At 48.1% G+C, this 16845-nt stretch overlaps 1 protein-coding gene across 5 annotated transcripts in view; it reads right to left on the bottom strand.

Annotated features, from left to right (window-relative positions):
- The window catches only part of ATP8A1 (ATPase phospholipid transporting 8A1), a 324895-nt gene that overhangs the window by 298697 nt on the left and 9353 nt on the right, over nucleotides 1-16845 (bottom strand). The gene's annotated exons all lie outside the window — the stretch shown is intronic.

The following is a 16845-nucleotide window of genomic DNA, read 5'->3' on the forward strand; positions in this document are numbered from 1 at the left end:
GTGTGGTATCGTGTCCTACATTCCAGGTTCTGCAGAGATTACACACGAGAGAAGAGGATCTGACGCTCACATCAATCGCCACTGGAGCCGAAACACATTAAATGCCTGTTTGAGAGAGATGACGGGGTTAATAATAGAAGGCAGGTTTTTCCATTGTCTTCTAAGGATTCACTGACAAGGACGACATTCCTATGGAGAACATTGCTGACTCTGCCGTCCCCTATTCACCGGACTCAGCTGGAGCCACGCCATCTTGTGTTATGGATAAGACAGGAGGACCAGTATCGGGCTGACCTGGGGACATGCAATGAGCAATCATATATGGCTGCTTCTTCTCACAAACAGCGCCACCCTTGTCCATAATTCGTGTTTGATATTGCAGCTAAGTACCGGAATCAGAATAAGCTGCAGTACCCCACACTGCCCATGGTCAAGGGTGGCGCTGTTTATGACAGCCCGCAGCAGCCACAATCTTCTACTCTCCTACAACCCTTCAAGCAGATTTCACACATCCATGTTTCACGGTCACAGTACCATCGTGGGCCGTACTAGGACAATGATACATGGATTTACATGCTAAACATACACAAAGTGTGACGTCAATGAGGGCACAAGATGCAACATCACTGAGCGCTCCGGTGGGACAACTCGGAACAAGTGATGGCGACTCCGAAAAATCTACACATTGTGGAGCTGCAAAAGGGAAACCATAAAAAGCCAGCGTTTTCCACGTGAGAACAGAAGGCCCTGATACATCACTCAGCTTTCAGCAGAATTCTAGAGTAAGGCCTAAGCCACACGGCATGGAAATCAGTGCGAGTGGAGTACAATAAAAAAAAAAAAAAAAAAAAAAAAAAAAAAAAAATCGCATTCCACCCAGACCAATATTAGCCTGTCAGCACACATGAGCGATTATTTTCTCAGCCCTAATCAGACCAAGAAAACAATCGCAGCATGCTGTGATTGTAATTAAAGACTGTCTCTCGCACCCATTCAAGTGTATGGGGCGAGAGAAAAATCGCACTGCACTTGCATTACAGCGGTGTACCGCAAGTGCAGGCCGATAATGGCAATAGCCGGCTACAGAGGAGAGAGGGAGATAATAAATCCCACCCTCTCCGCCTGAGTGCCGACCCTCCCCTCCTCAGCGCCGACCCTCCCCCCGCAGCTGTGGTCCGCTCGCATGATTGGACCTCAGTCGCAGGCACACTCGCATGACACTCGGCTCTGCTGTACTGCCAGCGTGAGCCGAATGTCATGTGAGGGGATCGCAGTAATCCCCGTGTGGCCCCAGCCTGAGGCTATGTGCACACGTAGCAGATTTTTTTTCTGCACAAGAAAGCATGCTTTGTCAGGAAAAAGCTGCTTAGAGGGAAAAAAAAAAAAAGCGTGTTCTTATGCTTCTTTTCATGCTTTTTTTTTTTTTTAATCTATCGAGAGAGAAAATGCAGGAAAAAAGTAAAAAGTGGAAATAGTTGACACGCTGCTTCTTTTTTCTGCAACAAAATCTGCAAGGGAAAAGAAGCAACACGTACACAGCAAGTCACGATTCTCAGACTCTGCTGGGATGCTTATTTCCTTGCAGTGTTGATAAAATATGACAGGAAAAAAAAAAAAAAAAAAAAAGTATGAAAAAAGCGGCTTTTCACTGCTTAAAAAAAAAAAAAAAAAAAAAAAAAGTAGGCCTTGTACCCACATAGCTTTTTTCCTAGCTTTTTTCCTTGCTTCTTTTAATCAATAAAAAGCAAGGAAAAAGCGTCCCAGCAAAGTCTATGAGAATCCTGACTTGCTGTGCACACGTTGCTTCTTTTTTCCTTGCAGTTTTTCTTGCTTAAAAAAGAAGCATGTCAATTGTTTGGCTATTTGCCTACGTTGCTTGTTTTTCAGCACGCAAAAAAAAATAAATCATGTGTTGGTCCTTTTTTCATGCATTCTTTGCATGCTTTTTCTTATCTATTGAGATAGGGAAAAAAGCAGGAAAAAAAAAAAAAAAGCAGAAACAACTGACATGTTGCTTCTTTTTTCAGCAATGTAAAAAAAGCAAGGGAAAAAGAAGCAACGTGCGCACAGTAAGGCTAGGTGCGCACTAGAAAGTGACTTTTTCTTAAGGAAAATCCGGACCTTCTTAAAGAATCCTGCACCTGCGGTAAAAAACCTCAACGAAATTCGCATGTGGTTTTACCGCTGATTTTCCGCAAGTTGGTCCCCGCGGATTTTTACCATTATCTATGGCAAAAAACGCAGGTACCTGCGGAAAAAAAGTGACATGCTCATTTAATTCCGCAGGTAAATCTGCGGATATAAAAAAACGCATTTTTTTAAAACCCATCGGATTTGCTGAGGAATGACTGCAGAAACGTTAGACACATTTTCTGCAGCAATTGAGTGGCAAATCCGCGGTAAATCTGCAGCATGCGCACAGGGCCTAAGGCCTTGTGCGCACTAGGCGTTTTTGCCGCGTTTTTAGCGGCGTTTTTTACCGCGTTTTTGTGCTGAAAACGCAGTGACATTGCTTCCCCAGCAATGTCTATGGGTTTTCAGAAGTGCTGTCCTCACACAGCGTTTTTTTGTAGCTGCGTTTTTGTGGTGACCACAAAAATGCAGCATGTCAATTATTTCTGCGTTTTTCACTGCGTTTTTCACCCATTGAGTTCAATGAGATGTTCAACAACGCAATGAAAAACGCATATAGCCGCGTTTCTATGACTAAAAACGCAGCTATAAACGCAATGGGTGGGCAGTATAGTGACGTGTACAGGAAGAGGATTCCTTCTGTTGGTAAACACAGAAGCATGAATCCTCCCGGTACCGTCACCGCTGCGTCCACCTCCCGTCCTGTGCATGTCAGCTCCGTGCGGCGCCATGTCTGGGCGGGAGGTGGAGGCAGCGGCAAAAACAAAAGTGAACAGTAGAAAAAAAAAATGTCATATATACTCACCTGTCTGCAGGGTCCCGGTGCCATGCCCGCTCCCAGCCCCTGTCTCGGTACCGCCGCTCTGGCTGTGTGCAGTCTCCCCGGGGCAGGACCTTGCTTGCAGGACCTGGCCGTGGATCACCTGATGCAGTCACCTGACGCATCAGCTGATCGTAGTCTCGCCGGCTTCTTCGCGCCCGGCCGGCTATCAGCTGATCCTGCCGTCAGGGGACTTCATCAGCTGATTACCGGCAGCTCCTGCAGCGATCGGACAGGATCAGACTCCTGTCCAATCGATCGCTCCAGGAGCTGCCGGTAATCAGCACAGCACATAAGTGAGTATTATTTTTTTTTTTCTACTGATGCATCAGCTGATTGTATAAAAGCCGATTATACAATCAGCTGATGTGTGATGTGATTCAGGCACTTGATCCTGACACATCATCTGATCGCTTTGCCTTCCAGCAAACCGATCAGATGATATTGGATCCGGATTGGACGGCGCGGGACCCTGACCCAGGATTACTGCGGAGGGGGGTTTATTTCAATAAAGATGGAGTCACTAATTGTGTTGTGTTTTTATTTCTAATAAAAATATTTTTCTGTGCGTTGTGGTTTTTTTTTTTTTATCATTACTAGAAATTCATGGTGGCCATGTCTAATATTGGCGTGACACCATGAATTTCGGGCTTAGGGCTAGCTGATAATATACAGCTAGCCCTAACTCCATTATTACCTAGCTAGCCACCCGGCATCAGGGCAGCTAGAAAAGTTGGATACAGCGCCAGAAGATGGCGCTTCTATGAAAGCGCCATTTTCTGGGGTGGCTGCGGGACTGCAATTCGCAGTGGGGGTGCCCAGAAAGCTTGGGCACCCTGCACTGTGGATTCCAATCCCCAGCTGCCTAGTTGTACCCGGCTGGACTCAAAAATTATATTAGAATATACACAGATGTGTCACCAGCGCTGGAGAGACAGATGGAAGAGAAGACTATCCTCAATCTCATATCAGATACAGCACAGATCATCAGACCCTCCCCGTGTCCAGACATCAACACTAGCCGTATCCAGAAATAGACCGGTCACGTCCAGAACAACATCCCAAATTAGAAACCGCACAGCGTGGTCCTGGGGGGGGTTTATTTACACCACGAGGACGATCACATCTCTGCAGCCAACAGCGGTCAGCTCCATTCTGAGGGGCAGAGGTGGCAGCGTGCCTGGCATACACACGCACCCGGCAGACACGCACCAGCCACAACATCCTCTTGCTTTCAAGCTAAAAAGCCATTACAGCATTGCAAAGGCCAAAGGCTGCGGGCTTATCTGTGGATAGGCCCAGCCCTGTAATAGTGCTAAGAAATTATTATGGCGCTGCAGTAATCAGGGAAACAACATAGCGGCACTGGAGCTCAGGAAACGCCTACATTCATTCATGGCCAAAATATCCCGGCGGAGAGCAGCTCATCAGCCCCTCTATACTGCACCCGTCCAGCCCCACCAGTGTCCCCAGATACCGGAGACCCCGCAGCTATAATGCTCTTATAATAAAGCAATCTCCATAAACCACTGACATCACTCCGCTAATCGATGGGTAGACCAATTCTTCTTCCAACTGCAGTGATCGCCATCCTCTGCCATCTCCTTACCCCTAAATATTGGGAAAGCTGGAAAAGAAGGGACAGCTGTTCACAGCAGCAGATGTACTTCTCAGGCCGGAAGTCTAAATTCAGAGCAGCCAAAAAAAGCTATACCGGTCTTAAATGACAGGCTATGTGGGACAGAAAATGTCAATATTCAGCAAGTAGCCAAGTAAAAAGATGTGTTACAGGTGTTTTCTCATCATCATCAATGGGTATAATTGCAGAGTTCTTGTAAAAATCCTCTCCACTACTGAAATATATCAGCGGTGGCCTGTTCACAAGGCAAAAAGCACAGCGCTTACAAACCTGTTATAAAGCTTGAAGGCGCTGCTCTGATGTTGGATGGATCACTGGATTCAGATAGCTTCAATACACCTCAATGGTGCAGAGGTAAAGCCGCCAGTATAGGAGGGGGCACAGTTCAAGGCAGCAGCACTAGTCTAGGAGTGGACAATTATTTTTCCCAAGTGGCCACATGAGAGACCGTGACTGTTGTGGAGGGCCGAACTAATAGGCTGAAATTAATTTTGCTCAATATATTAACATAATGTTATTTTATATTATCACTTAATATTGAGCAGAATTAAGTATGCTTACACCCCCTATATACCATATGAGCTCACACAGCCACACTATGTACAGCATCAGCCCCACACAGCCTCCCTATATACAGAATGAGCCCCTCTATATACAGTGAGAGCACTCACGTAGCCTCTTTATACATAGTATGAGTCTTCCCATAGCTTCCTTATACACAGTATGAGCCCTTGTATGCATTATCAGCTTCCACCATCCCCCTATATACACCATGAGCCACCAAATAATCCCTTTATACACAGTATGAGCCGCAGATAGCCCCCAATATACAGTATGAGCCCCAAATATCTTTATACACAGTATGAGCTCCCACTTAGCCCTCAATATACAGTATGGGCACCTACATAGCCTTCTATATACATTGAGTCCTCACAGCCCCTATATACAGTATGAGCCCTCACATAACCATTATATGTACAGACACACACAAACATACATATATTATATATTATTCAAATAAACTTTTTTTTTTCCCCATGTGTGTTTTTCTTATACTTCACACTTAATGGGTTAGTACTGGGGCTGTCTGATGGACACCTCTCCATTACTAACCACTGGGCATAATATGCCAGCTGTCAATTCACAGCTGACATGAACCCCAAAAGTATTAAAGTATTACCCCGATTTACACCGCACAAGGGCAATTGGGAAGAGCCGGGCAAAACGGCAATTGGGAAAAGCCGGGCTCCCTCTATTTTTGATAAGTAGCCAAGGTAAAGCAGAAATTTGAGGGCTACAGCCTGCAGCAGTCTGCTTTACCTGGGCTAGTTATCAAAATTAGGCGGGAGCCCATGTCATTTTTTTTCCCTTCATTGTTCACAGCAACATGCAGGCATCTTCCCCATGCAATAAAGCTTGTCGATTGGCTGTAATGCAGCCTGTCAAGAAACTTGATTAGCATACTAACAGCACCCAAAATCCGAATTTGGACACACTTTTTAAAATAAAAAAAGGTCTGTGTTTGAGTTAAGGCCCAGTCACACACAACGACTTACCAGCGATCCCGAAACCTATGAGACCTGATAGGGATCGCAAGTAAGTTGCTGGGAGGTCGCTGGTGAGATGTCACACAGTCAGATCTTACCAGCGATGCAGAACAATACAGGTCGCAGTACTAAACCTGTATAACGATCTCAGCAGTCACTGTGACCCTGTCACACAGTGTCAAACACAGCGATGTGTCCTGCCCAGCAGGACGTCGCCTTTGAAGAAAATGGCCTGAACCATTCTGCAACGACTAGAGATCTCACAGCAGGGGCCTGATCGCTGGTAGATGTCACACATAACGAGATCGCTAACGGGATCACTAATGCGTCACAGAAACCGTGACTCAGCTGCGATCTCGCTAGTGATCTCGTTATGTGTGACGGTACCTTTATGGATGCTCAATTGTCCGGTACGAACCCTGAACTTTACCGTTTGGATTCCCTCATCCCTAATCATGAAAAGACTAACAATGGAATCAGACACCAATGAGCACAGAGAAGTAGCACATTTTGCTCGTATGGAACAAGACTAATTATCCGGTAAGTACATTTTTCTAGGAAAGGCACACATCTCATAGCTGAAGCACTGATGAGAAACAGCAATCAAAGACGGAGTGGTTGTCTTATGTCGACATATCTCCATGTCTTAGTCCCTGGACATACGCTATCGCCGACACCACCGCTTCATTTAAAGTTTACGACACTGACCAATATAATTCATCTTGTACTTGGTGGTCTCCATCAGTCCCGTAGACTTTAAAGGAAGCAGCAATGTACATGCATGGCAGCGTCTTCACTCAAATAGGGGACTCCTAAAACCACTCTCTCAATTATTGGGGTTTACCAGACACTTCTCAACGATCTATTCCCCAATATTTGCTTTTCGCTATCCCACTACAGAGACCATTGTTCCAGCTCTTCAGCATCCAATATGGCTGCTACAGAGGTATGTCATAATCCTGCTTTCCTTGTCTTTCCCATGCCAAATGTATAGTCACTTTTCAGTGCCAAAGTGGAGGACACTTTTAGGCCCTGTGCTCACGCTGCATATTTTTACGTGGTTCTTGCAGCAGTTTTTTTTTTTAAATCTGAATCAAAATCTGCATGACTCTCTTGAATCCAGCAAAGTCTATGGAATTTTGACATAAAAGTGATTAATACTATATAGTGATGGTGGTGGGTCACGGTGGTCTCGAATATCCTGTCACTGTTTAATCCTCCATAGCCTTATCATTAGTCATATGACATCAGACCAAGTAAAGCTGGTGTCACACACAGCGACAACGACAACGACGTCGCTGCTACGTCACCATTTTCTGTGACGTTGCAGCGACGTCCCGTCGCTGTCGCTGTGTGTGACATCCAGCAACGACCTGGCCCCTGCTGTGAGGTCGCCGGTCGTTGCTGAATGTCCAGCTTCATTTTTTGGTCGTCACTCTCCCGCTGTGACACACACATCGCTGTGTGTGACAGCGAGAGAGCGACGAAATGAAGCGATCAGGAGCCGGCGTCTGGCAGCTGCGGTAAGCTGTAACCAGCGTAAACATCGGGTAACCAAGGGAAGACCTTTCCCTAGTTACCCGATGTTTACGCTGGTTACCAGCCTCCGCTCTTGCTGCCAGTGCCGGCTCCTGCACTGTGACATGTGGCTGCAGTACGCATCGGGTAATTAACCCGATGCATACTGTAGCAAAGAGAGCAAGGAGCCAGCGCTAAGCAGTGCGCGCGGCTCCCTGCTCTCTGCACTGTGACATGTAGCTGCAGCACACATCGGGTTAATTAACCCGATGTGTACTGTAGGAGAGCAAGGAGCCAGCGCTAAGCGCGGCTCCCTGCTCTCTGCACATGTAGAACAGCGACGTTATGATCGCTGCTTCTGCTGTGTTTGACAGCTAAGCAGCGATCATAACAGCGACTTACAAGGTCGCTGTTACGTCACCGAAAATGGTGACGTAACAGCGACATCGTTGTCGCTGTCGTTTAGTGTGAACCCAGCTTAACAACCGAGGCCACTAAACAAATGGCTAAAGCACACATAGAAAGTCTTTGTATGCGGAGCCATTCCACAGCGTTACAGCCTCGCCTGTCAGTCAGTCAGTGCAGAATTACTGTTCTCAATAGATAGCTTTAACGTTAAAGGCCAAATGGGTCTATTCCCCCCCCCCCATTAGGAATCAAGTCAGAAAGTCACGATAATAGTTCCATGATTAGGAGGAGACCCCATCCTGCTTCACAGCCCATGAGTAAGGGGGCACAATGACGACACCTGCCACCTTAAGACCCCCAAACCCTTTAGATAGTTTGGCCAGTAGCCTTCTCGCTCCTGTTTTCTTTATGTAAGAGCTGCTGTCCGGTATCTCTGGCGGAAGCTTATCTGTTAAAAAAAAACCAAAAAGGATCAGCGCTCTGAGAGTGGACATGCCAGATTCTTAACTCCACTGACATCATGTGGGGAACCCCATATATTGGGGGATTTGACCAATATGTATCTAAGGGGGGGGGCTTACTCTTGGGTTTATTGACCCACAAAAGGATTAGCCCTGTTATAATTCAATTATGTGAAGCTTTCCTTTGCCGAGCCTACTGAAATATTCTGCATACTTATTATTTCCGCTAATTAAATGTTGACAAGGATCCTTCAGGATTTTTACCCAAGGGGTTACAACAACCTTATTCACTTATATTAGATGAACATTATGAACGGATGAGGATTTCGTCGAGGAATGCGCGGCCAACTTGTCACCCAACCCATGCAGAGTGAACACAGTTTGCCCTGATGGCCCAGCTTCTACGGCTCCTGACAAGGCCCTCAGATAATTTGGATTTAGTCAGTATCATCCAGACACATTATATAAAGCTGTTAATGCGCTCAGTAGTCGTACGCAGGGACTGCAGGTAACCACCGTCCATTTTGCACACAGTCTTTTTTGTGCATTCTGTACCAATCCCTCCACTGCAGGTTATCTTTGGTTTTATTCCCCTGATGAACTCTCGTGAATGACAGGGAAACGCGTCGGGAGGACGTCTGATGAGGTTGCGGGGCAGACCGTATACTTGGGTGCTACCTTTGTCCGGGTGGAAGTGTATACATGGGGCATGATAGGGGATAAAAGCACACTTGTAACCCTGGAATTTGCCTGACATCTTCCAAGCTGCGGTTTTCCTCTTACGTGATTGGTGCTTAATTCATCCGTGGAGAAGGATCAGGTGAGATTCACCCTTTTTCTTGATTATTGCACCCTATTTTTATTATGCATTTTATAGTTTATATTAAACAGGTTTTTAACATATTTCCTAAAATTTAATTTGTAGTCCCTGCTATTTTCAACTAAAGATCACACCCAGAAATAACGGCGAGCCCTTCCATATACCCACTGTGACCACTTATGTACAAGCCATTCTATTTGCATTCCATTAAACTCAAGATGGTGGTGGAAGGGTTAATGCCGCACTGTCGCGAATAAGAAGAAACTCCAAGAGAAACTTATTTTGATTTTATTAACACCACGTTTTGGAAATGGCATTGAATTTGACCTGATGAAGACGATTAACAACGCGTTTCGGAGAGATCATCTTCATCAGGTCAAAAATTACATTCAATGACATCTCCGAAACGCGTTGTTATTCGCCTTGATCAGGTCAAACTCTAATTCAATACATTTCCAAATCGCGTTAATAAAATCACCATCAATTTTTCTTGGAGCTTCCTCTCATTCAAGACAGCACGGCATTAACCCTTCCATCACCGTACTTATTTTAATTCCACATGGAGCCGCAGCAGCTGCGTCATACGCCAGTATAGCAGTTGTGACTGTCACAGCCCATCAAGGTGAGCCTCTCAGCGCTTTAACCTCTTTCGCTCACCCGGATAAGACCCTATTTGCGCCCCGTTGTCATCGTCTACCAGCCTTCTTTATACATTTCCATTCCATAAAATATGCCTTTAAATTTCCAACCATATTGAGGATTTTATTTTTAACACTTTAACACCTCGGCTTGTCATGTGCCGGGGAACGTTCGTAACTGGAGCACTTACGTAAGAGGTGTGAGCTGGCACCCGGGAGGAGGCTTCCGTTATTATATTTAGCAAGAAGAGAGACAAAAGGAATGCAGAGCAAGGACAGCGGGCACACAGAGCGGGCACCACCTCTCCGGCCACCATGCTGTAAGGCACTGCAGGACTAGGATATCCGGAGCATTATACCGGCTGTAATAATCACACTGTGCAAAGGAAGTGACCGTGCCGCCCGAGTCAGGAGGAAGCCTTCCGTCTCCTGCATTATCCCTCTTTGATGTCGCTCACCCAGTGATCCCAAGCATCCGCATTCATTTTCTCAGGCCTCCATAGGCTTCCAGCTCAGTTTTCTGCAGTGTTTTTCTCACCTATGAATTTAAAGCGTTTTTCTTTCTCTGTACCTTTTTTCACACTCAATCAACGGAAGAGAAAAAAAAAAAATAAGTACCGTAACACTTTATATTTCTCTATTGCCCTCCTATTACATTTTTTTCACAAGAAGAGTAGCAAAAAAAAAAAAAAAACAAAAAAAAACAAATAAAAATGCAAAATGACTAAGATGCCCACTCCCCAGGAAGGCATGGACCGGGCGCACAGAATACACGGTAAGACTATGCTCACACAGGGCTTTTTTGGTGCATTTTTTGCTGTTTTTTTAGCTGAAGTTTTGCCTTGGTTTTATGCAAATCCATGCTAATAAAAGCTGCTTTTTACAGTCCCAGCAAAATCGGATTTCTGAAATCTCATGCACACACAAACACCTGCAGATTTTTTCCTGTTTTGTCAAATGCCTGCGTTTTTGCTGCAGATTTCAAAGAATGAGCATGTTCTTTGCAGCGTTTTTGCAACTTTTTTTCATTAAGGCTAGTGTCACACTTGCGTTGAATGGCACCCGTTGCATTGCGTTGTGTAACGGATGCAACGGACGTGTTGCATATAGTGGCACAAGGATGCAACGGATCGTACAAAACAATGGAATCTGCTTTTTTTTTTTCTTTTTTCTCTTCTTTACAGTTTTACAGGCGGCAGACTATTGTGAACGATCAGCTGATCACCCGGCCGCCGGGTGATCAGCTGATCGTTCATAGCAGCCGGCCGCCGGGTGATCAGCTGATCGCTCACAGCAGCCGGCCGCCGGGTGATCAGCTGATCGCTCACAGCAGCCGGCCGCCGGGTGATCAGCTGATCGCTCACAGCAGCCGGCCGCCGGGTGATCAGCTGATCGCTCACAGCAGCCGGCCGCCGGGTGATCAGCTGATCGCTCAGCCGCCGAGAATGTGTGTGGGGGGCGGAGTGCGAGGTGGGTGAAGCAGAGCGGGGCCATGGCGCTGAGGACGTCAGTGCCGCGGGGACAGGTGAGTGTGAGAGTGTGAGTGTGTGTACACATGCGGAGTGGAGTGCGGGAGGGGGCAGAGCCGAGTGGGGAAGTGTTGGCCTCCCTGCACACATAGCCAGGGTAAATATCGGGTAACTAAGCAAAGCACTTTGCTTGGTTACCCGATATTTACCTTGGTTACCAGTGTACACCGCTTAGCGCTGGCTCCTTGCACATGTAGCCAGGGTAAATATCGGGTTTCTAAGCAAAGCGCTTTGCTTAGTAACCTGATGTGTACCCTGGTTACGTGTGCAGGGAGCCAGAGAGCATGTGCAGCGAAATCCTAAGGATTCCGCTGCTCAAAAAACATTACATTCTGCGTTCCTTCCGCCCGGCGGAAGCAACGCAGTGTCGGCCAGCGGAAGCAACGCAGGTCCATTAGTCGCAATCCGTCATCCATAAAAGCCTATGGGAAGCAGCGGAATCCCTAAACGGATTCCGCTGTTTTCCAAAACGGTGGATTGCGACTGTGAAACTAGCCTTATACAACTCATTTTGTAGAAAAAAAACACAGCAAATCTGGACCAAAAACACCAGTAGAAAATGCACCAAAAACACAGTGACTCAAAGAAGATTTCCTGCCACAAGATGAGGTTTTGGTCAGGAAAAAAATGCACCACAAAAGCCCTGTGTGAACATAGCCTAAGAGTGTATGTGCGCACACTACAGTTTTGTTTTTTTTAATATTGTCAATTCCAAATCCAGAAGTGACATGCTGAAACAGGGTGCTGCTGGGAAATGTAGTTTTAGCATTAGATAAGGTTAAGATTGCCCAATTGCTATGTGACGTTTATGCACAAAGGACCAGAAGGACATGAAAAAAAAGACAGGCAGAAAAAAATAAAAAACTTTGTTGGGTTTGTATTATATATTTACAATGTGCAATACAGGGTAATATTGTGGTACCGTGTTAGTATTTCAATTGATTTTTCTGTCTATGTCCCAAGAATGACAAAAGTAATTTAGGAGTGATACCTTTATAGGCTAACCAGAAAAATGATATCAGCAAGCTTTCAGAGCACAGAGGCTCCTTCTTCAGGCCATTACAAATTTGTAATTTGCCTGAAGAAGGAGCCTCTGTGCTCTGAAAGCTTGCTGATATCATTTTTCTGGTTAGCCTATAAAAGGTATCACTCCTAAATTACTTTTGTCATTCTTGGGACATAGTATTTCAATTGATTATTATATATTTACAAATGTAATGAATAGACTGTGCTTTGTAAAAAATATTGCCATTGCTGTAATACCCTTTTAAAAAGGACTATAGAAGTCAATGGAGCATTAACTCCAATTGTGGTAAACCACCAGAGGTCTGATTGTTACAATAAGGGAGCAAAATACCTCCCCTATTATAACCATAGAGGCATTATGCTACAAATTAGAAGCTAATATAAAGTAGATCTGTCAGCAGGTTTTTGCCACTTCATCTGAGAGCAGCATAATGTAGGGGCAGAGATCCTGAAACTGACCATGCTTATCTTAAATCACTGTGTGCAGCCGTTCAGACTATCAGAATTGAGTGTAGCAGAGATGGGAGCTGTCCCCGACCGCACCAGGCTCTCAATAAAGATTGTGCATTGACTGTGAGGTGTCACTCACAGCAGTACTGTAACCAATCACAGACGCCGGGGGGCGGAGAAAGCAGTGCATATGCAATGATGGTAATGAACAGCCCCGGAAGTGAATGAGCGGCCGCGGGAACAGTTACAGCTGACAGTGTGGATCCGGACTTTTACAGGCATGAGGCAGGGAGTCACACCAATGTTAATCACAGAGCAATAAACCCTTTAGTATGAGTAAATAATACAAGTGCTTCTCAATAAATTAGAATATCATCAAAAAGTGAATTTATTTCAGTAATTCAACACAAAAAGGGAAACACATATTATATAGAGTCATTACACACAGAGGGATCCATTTCAAGTGTCTATTTCTGCTAATGTAGAGAATTATGGCTTATAGGCCAATGAAAATCCAAAAGTCATTATCTCAGAAAATTAGAACAATTACTACAAAATACCTGCAAAGACTTTGTAAGCGTTTTTAAAATGGTCCCTTAGTCTGGTTCAGTAGGCTACACAACCAGCTTTTTGGAGATTGAAATTTCATTTTCCTGCAGGACTTGGCACCTGTCCACACTGCCAAAAGTACCAATACCTGGTTTAAAAACCACAGTATCACTGTGCTTGATTGGCCAGAAAACTCACCTGACCTAAAGGGGTATTGTCAAGAGGAAGATGAGACACACCAGACCCAACAATGCAGACGAGCTGAAGGCTGGTATAAAAGCAACCTGGGCTTCCATAACACCTCAGCAGTGTTACAGGCTGATCGCCTCCATGCCACGCTGCATTGATGCAGTAATTCATGCAAAAGGAGCCCCGACCAAGTATTGAGGCATTTACTGTACAGACTTTTCAGTAGGCGCCAACATTTCTGAGTTTAACATTTTTTCAGTTGGTCTTATATAATATTCTAATTTTCTGAGAAAATGACGACTTTTGGGTTTTCATTGGCTGTAAGCCATAATCATCAACATTAACAGAAATACACACTTGCAATAGATCACTCTGTGTAACGACCCTATCTATATATATAATTGCCTTATTCTGTCTGTCTGTCTATCTGTCTGTCTGTCTATCTGTCTATCTGTCATGCTCCAAAATTGTGTCCTTACGGTGACACAAAGCTGATTGGCCGCTGGGCTCGCCATGGTCCCGCCCCCCCACACCGATTGGCCGCTCGCCCAGGCTGCGCCCCCACACGGATTGGCCAGCCGCTCGCCCAGGCTCCGCCCCCCCCCACAGATTGGCCTCTCGCCCCGGCACCCTGCAGGCATTGGCAATTCGGCCACGCCCCGCCCCGCCCCCCTAACGCAATGCACGCTAGCTCTGGCCCCGCCCCCTCCCTCCCCCCGCGCATTCCCCGAACTGACACGGCTGTCACCGAGGTGAGTACTGTACTTCCCCCCCCCCCCCCCGCACATTCCCCGAACTGACACGGCTGTCACCGAGGTGAGTACTGTACTTCCCCCCCCCCGGCCTCCGCTCGCACGGGAGTGGTGTGGATACGTTGGTAACCATGCTCGCATGGTTACAAGCGCATCAAGGTCCTGCTGCTGCGGCGGAAGAAAACATACACACACATCAGATCACACTCACTCTCACACACACCTCACACACACCTCACACACACCTCACACACACCTCACACACACCTCACACACACCTCACACACACCTCACACACACCTCACATCGCATTCACATACTTACAGCATCCGGCGATATCGCTTGCTTCTCGGCCTCAATACTGTGCTGTTGTGACCTTCCAGGACCTGACGGAGGATCACATGGCCAGAGGCATGTGGTATCTCCGGATGTTGTGAGTGTGAGCGCGTATGTGCGATATCGTCAGTGTCTGTGTGTGTGAGTGGATGCGATCGGGTGTGTGTGAGTGGATGCGATCGGGTGTGTGTGAGTGGATGCGATCGGGGGTGTGTGAGTGGATGCGATCGGGGGGGTGTGAGTGGATGCGATCGGGGGGGTGTGAGTGGATGCGATCGGGGGTGTGTGAGTGGATGCGATCGGGGGTGTGTGAGTGGATGCGATCGGGGGTGTGTGAGTGGATGCGATCGGGGGTGTGTGAGTGGATGCGATCGGGGGTGTGTGAGTGGATGCGATCGGGGGTGTGTGAGTGGATGCGATCGGGGGTGTGTGAGTGGATGCAATCGGGTGTGTGAGTGTCGGCAGAGGAGCACGGCGTGCTGGAGGAGGCTGGGAGCAGAGAGGCTGATCATGGGGAAGGCTGGGAGGGGGAGGCTGATGCTGGGGGAGACTGGGAGGGGAAGGCTGATGCTGAAGGAGGCTGGGAGGGGGAGGCTGGGAGGAAGGAGGCTGGGAGGAGAGAGGCTGATCCTGGGGAAGGCTGGGAAGGGGAGGCTGATGCTGAGGGAGGCTGGAAGGAGAGAGGCTGATGCTGGGGGAGGCTGGAAGGAGAGAGGCTGAGGCTGGGAGGAGAGAGGCTGATGCTGGGGAAGGCTGATGCTGAGGGAGGCTGGGAGGGGAAAGCTGATGCTGGGGAAGGCTGGGTGGACGGAGGCTGGGAGGAGAGAGGCTGATCCTGGGGAAGGCTGGGAGAGGGAGGCTGATGCTGGGGGAGGCTGGAAGGAGAGAGGCTGATGCTGGGGGAGGCTGGAAGGAGAGAGGCTGATGCTGGGGGAGGCTGGAAGAAGAGAGGCTGATGCTGGGGGAGGCTGATGCTGGGGGAGGCTGGGAAGAGAGAGGCTGATGCTGGGGAAGGCTGGGAGGAGAGAGGCTGATGCTGGGGACAGAGAGGAGAGGCTGATGCTGGGAGGAGAGAGGCTGATGCTGGGATGAGAGAGGCTGATGCTGGGAGGAGAGAGGCTGATGCTGGGGGAGGCTGGGAGGGGGAGGCTGATGCTGGTGGAGGCTGATGCTTGGGGAGGCTGATGCTGGGGGAGGCTGGAAGGAGAGAGGCTAATGCTGGTGGAGGCTGATGCTTGGGGAGGCTAATGCTGGGGGAGACTGGGAGGGGAAGGCTGATGCTGAGGGAGGCTGGGAGGGGGAGGCTGGGAGGAAGGAGGCTGGGAGGAGAGAGGCTGATCCTGGGGAAGGGTGGGAACGGGAGGCTGATGCTGAGGGAGGCTGGAAGGAGAGAGGCTGATGCTGGGGGAGGCTGGAAGGAGAGAGGCTGATGCTGGTGGAGGCTGATGCTTGGGGAGGCTGATGCTGGGGGAGACTGGGAGCGGAAGGTTGATGCTGAGGGAGGCTGGGAGGGGGAGGCTGGGAGGAAGGAGGCTGGGAGGAGAGAGGCTGATCCTGGGGAAGGCTGGGAAGGGGAGGCTGATGCTGAGGGAGGCTGGAAGGAGAGAGGCTGATGCTGGGGGAGGCTGGAAGGAGAGAGGCTGAGGCTGGGAGGAGAGAGGCTGATGCTGGGGAAGGCTGATGCTGAGGGAGGCTGGGAGGGGAAAGCTGATGCTGGGGAAGGCTGGGAGGACGGAGGCTGGGAGGAGAGAGGCTGATCCTGGGGAAGGCTGGGAGAGGGAGGCTGATGCTGGAGGAGGCTGGAAGGAGAGAGGCTGATGCTGGCGGAGGCTGATGCTGGGGGAGGCTGGAAGGAGAGAGGCTGATGCTGGTGGAGACTGATGCTTGGGGAGGCTGGGAGAGGGAGGCTGATGCTGAGGGAGGCTGGGAGGAGGGAGGCTGGGAGAGGTAGGCTGATGCACACACACACACAGGCGCGCACTGCACAACACACCACACACCACACACACACACACACTGGGAACCACAAA

This window comes from Anomaloglossus baeobatrachus, chromosome 1, assembly GCF_048569485.1.
Source record: "Anomaloglossus baeobatrachus isolate aAnoBae1 chromosome 1, aAnoBae1.hap1, whole genome shotgun sequence".
NCBI lineage: Eukaryota > Metazoa > Chordata > Amphibia > Anura > Aromobatidae > Anomaloglossus > Anomaloglossus baeobatrachus.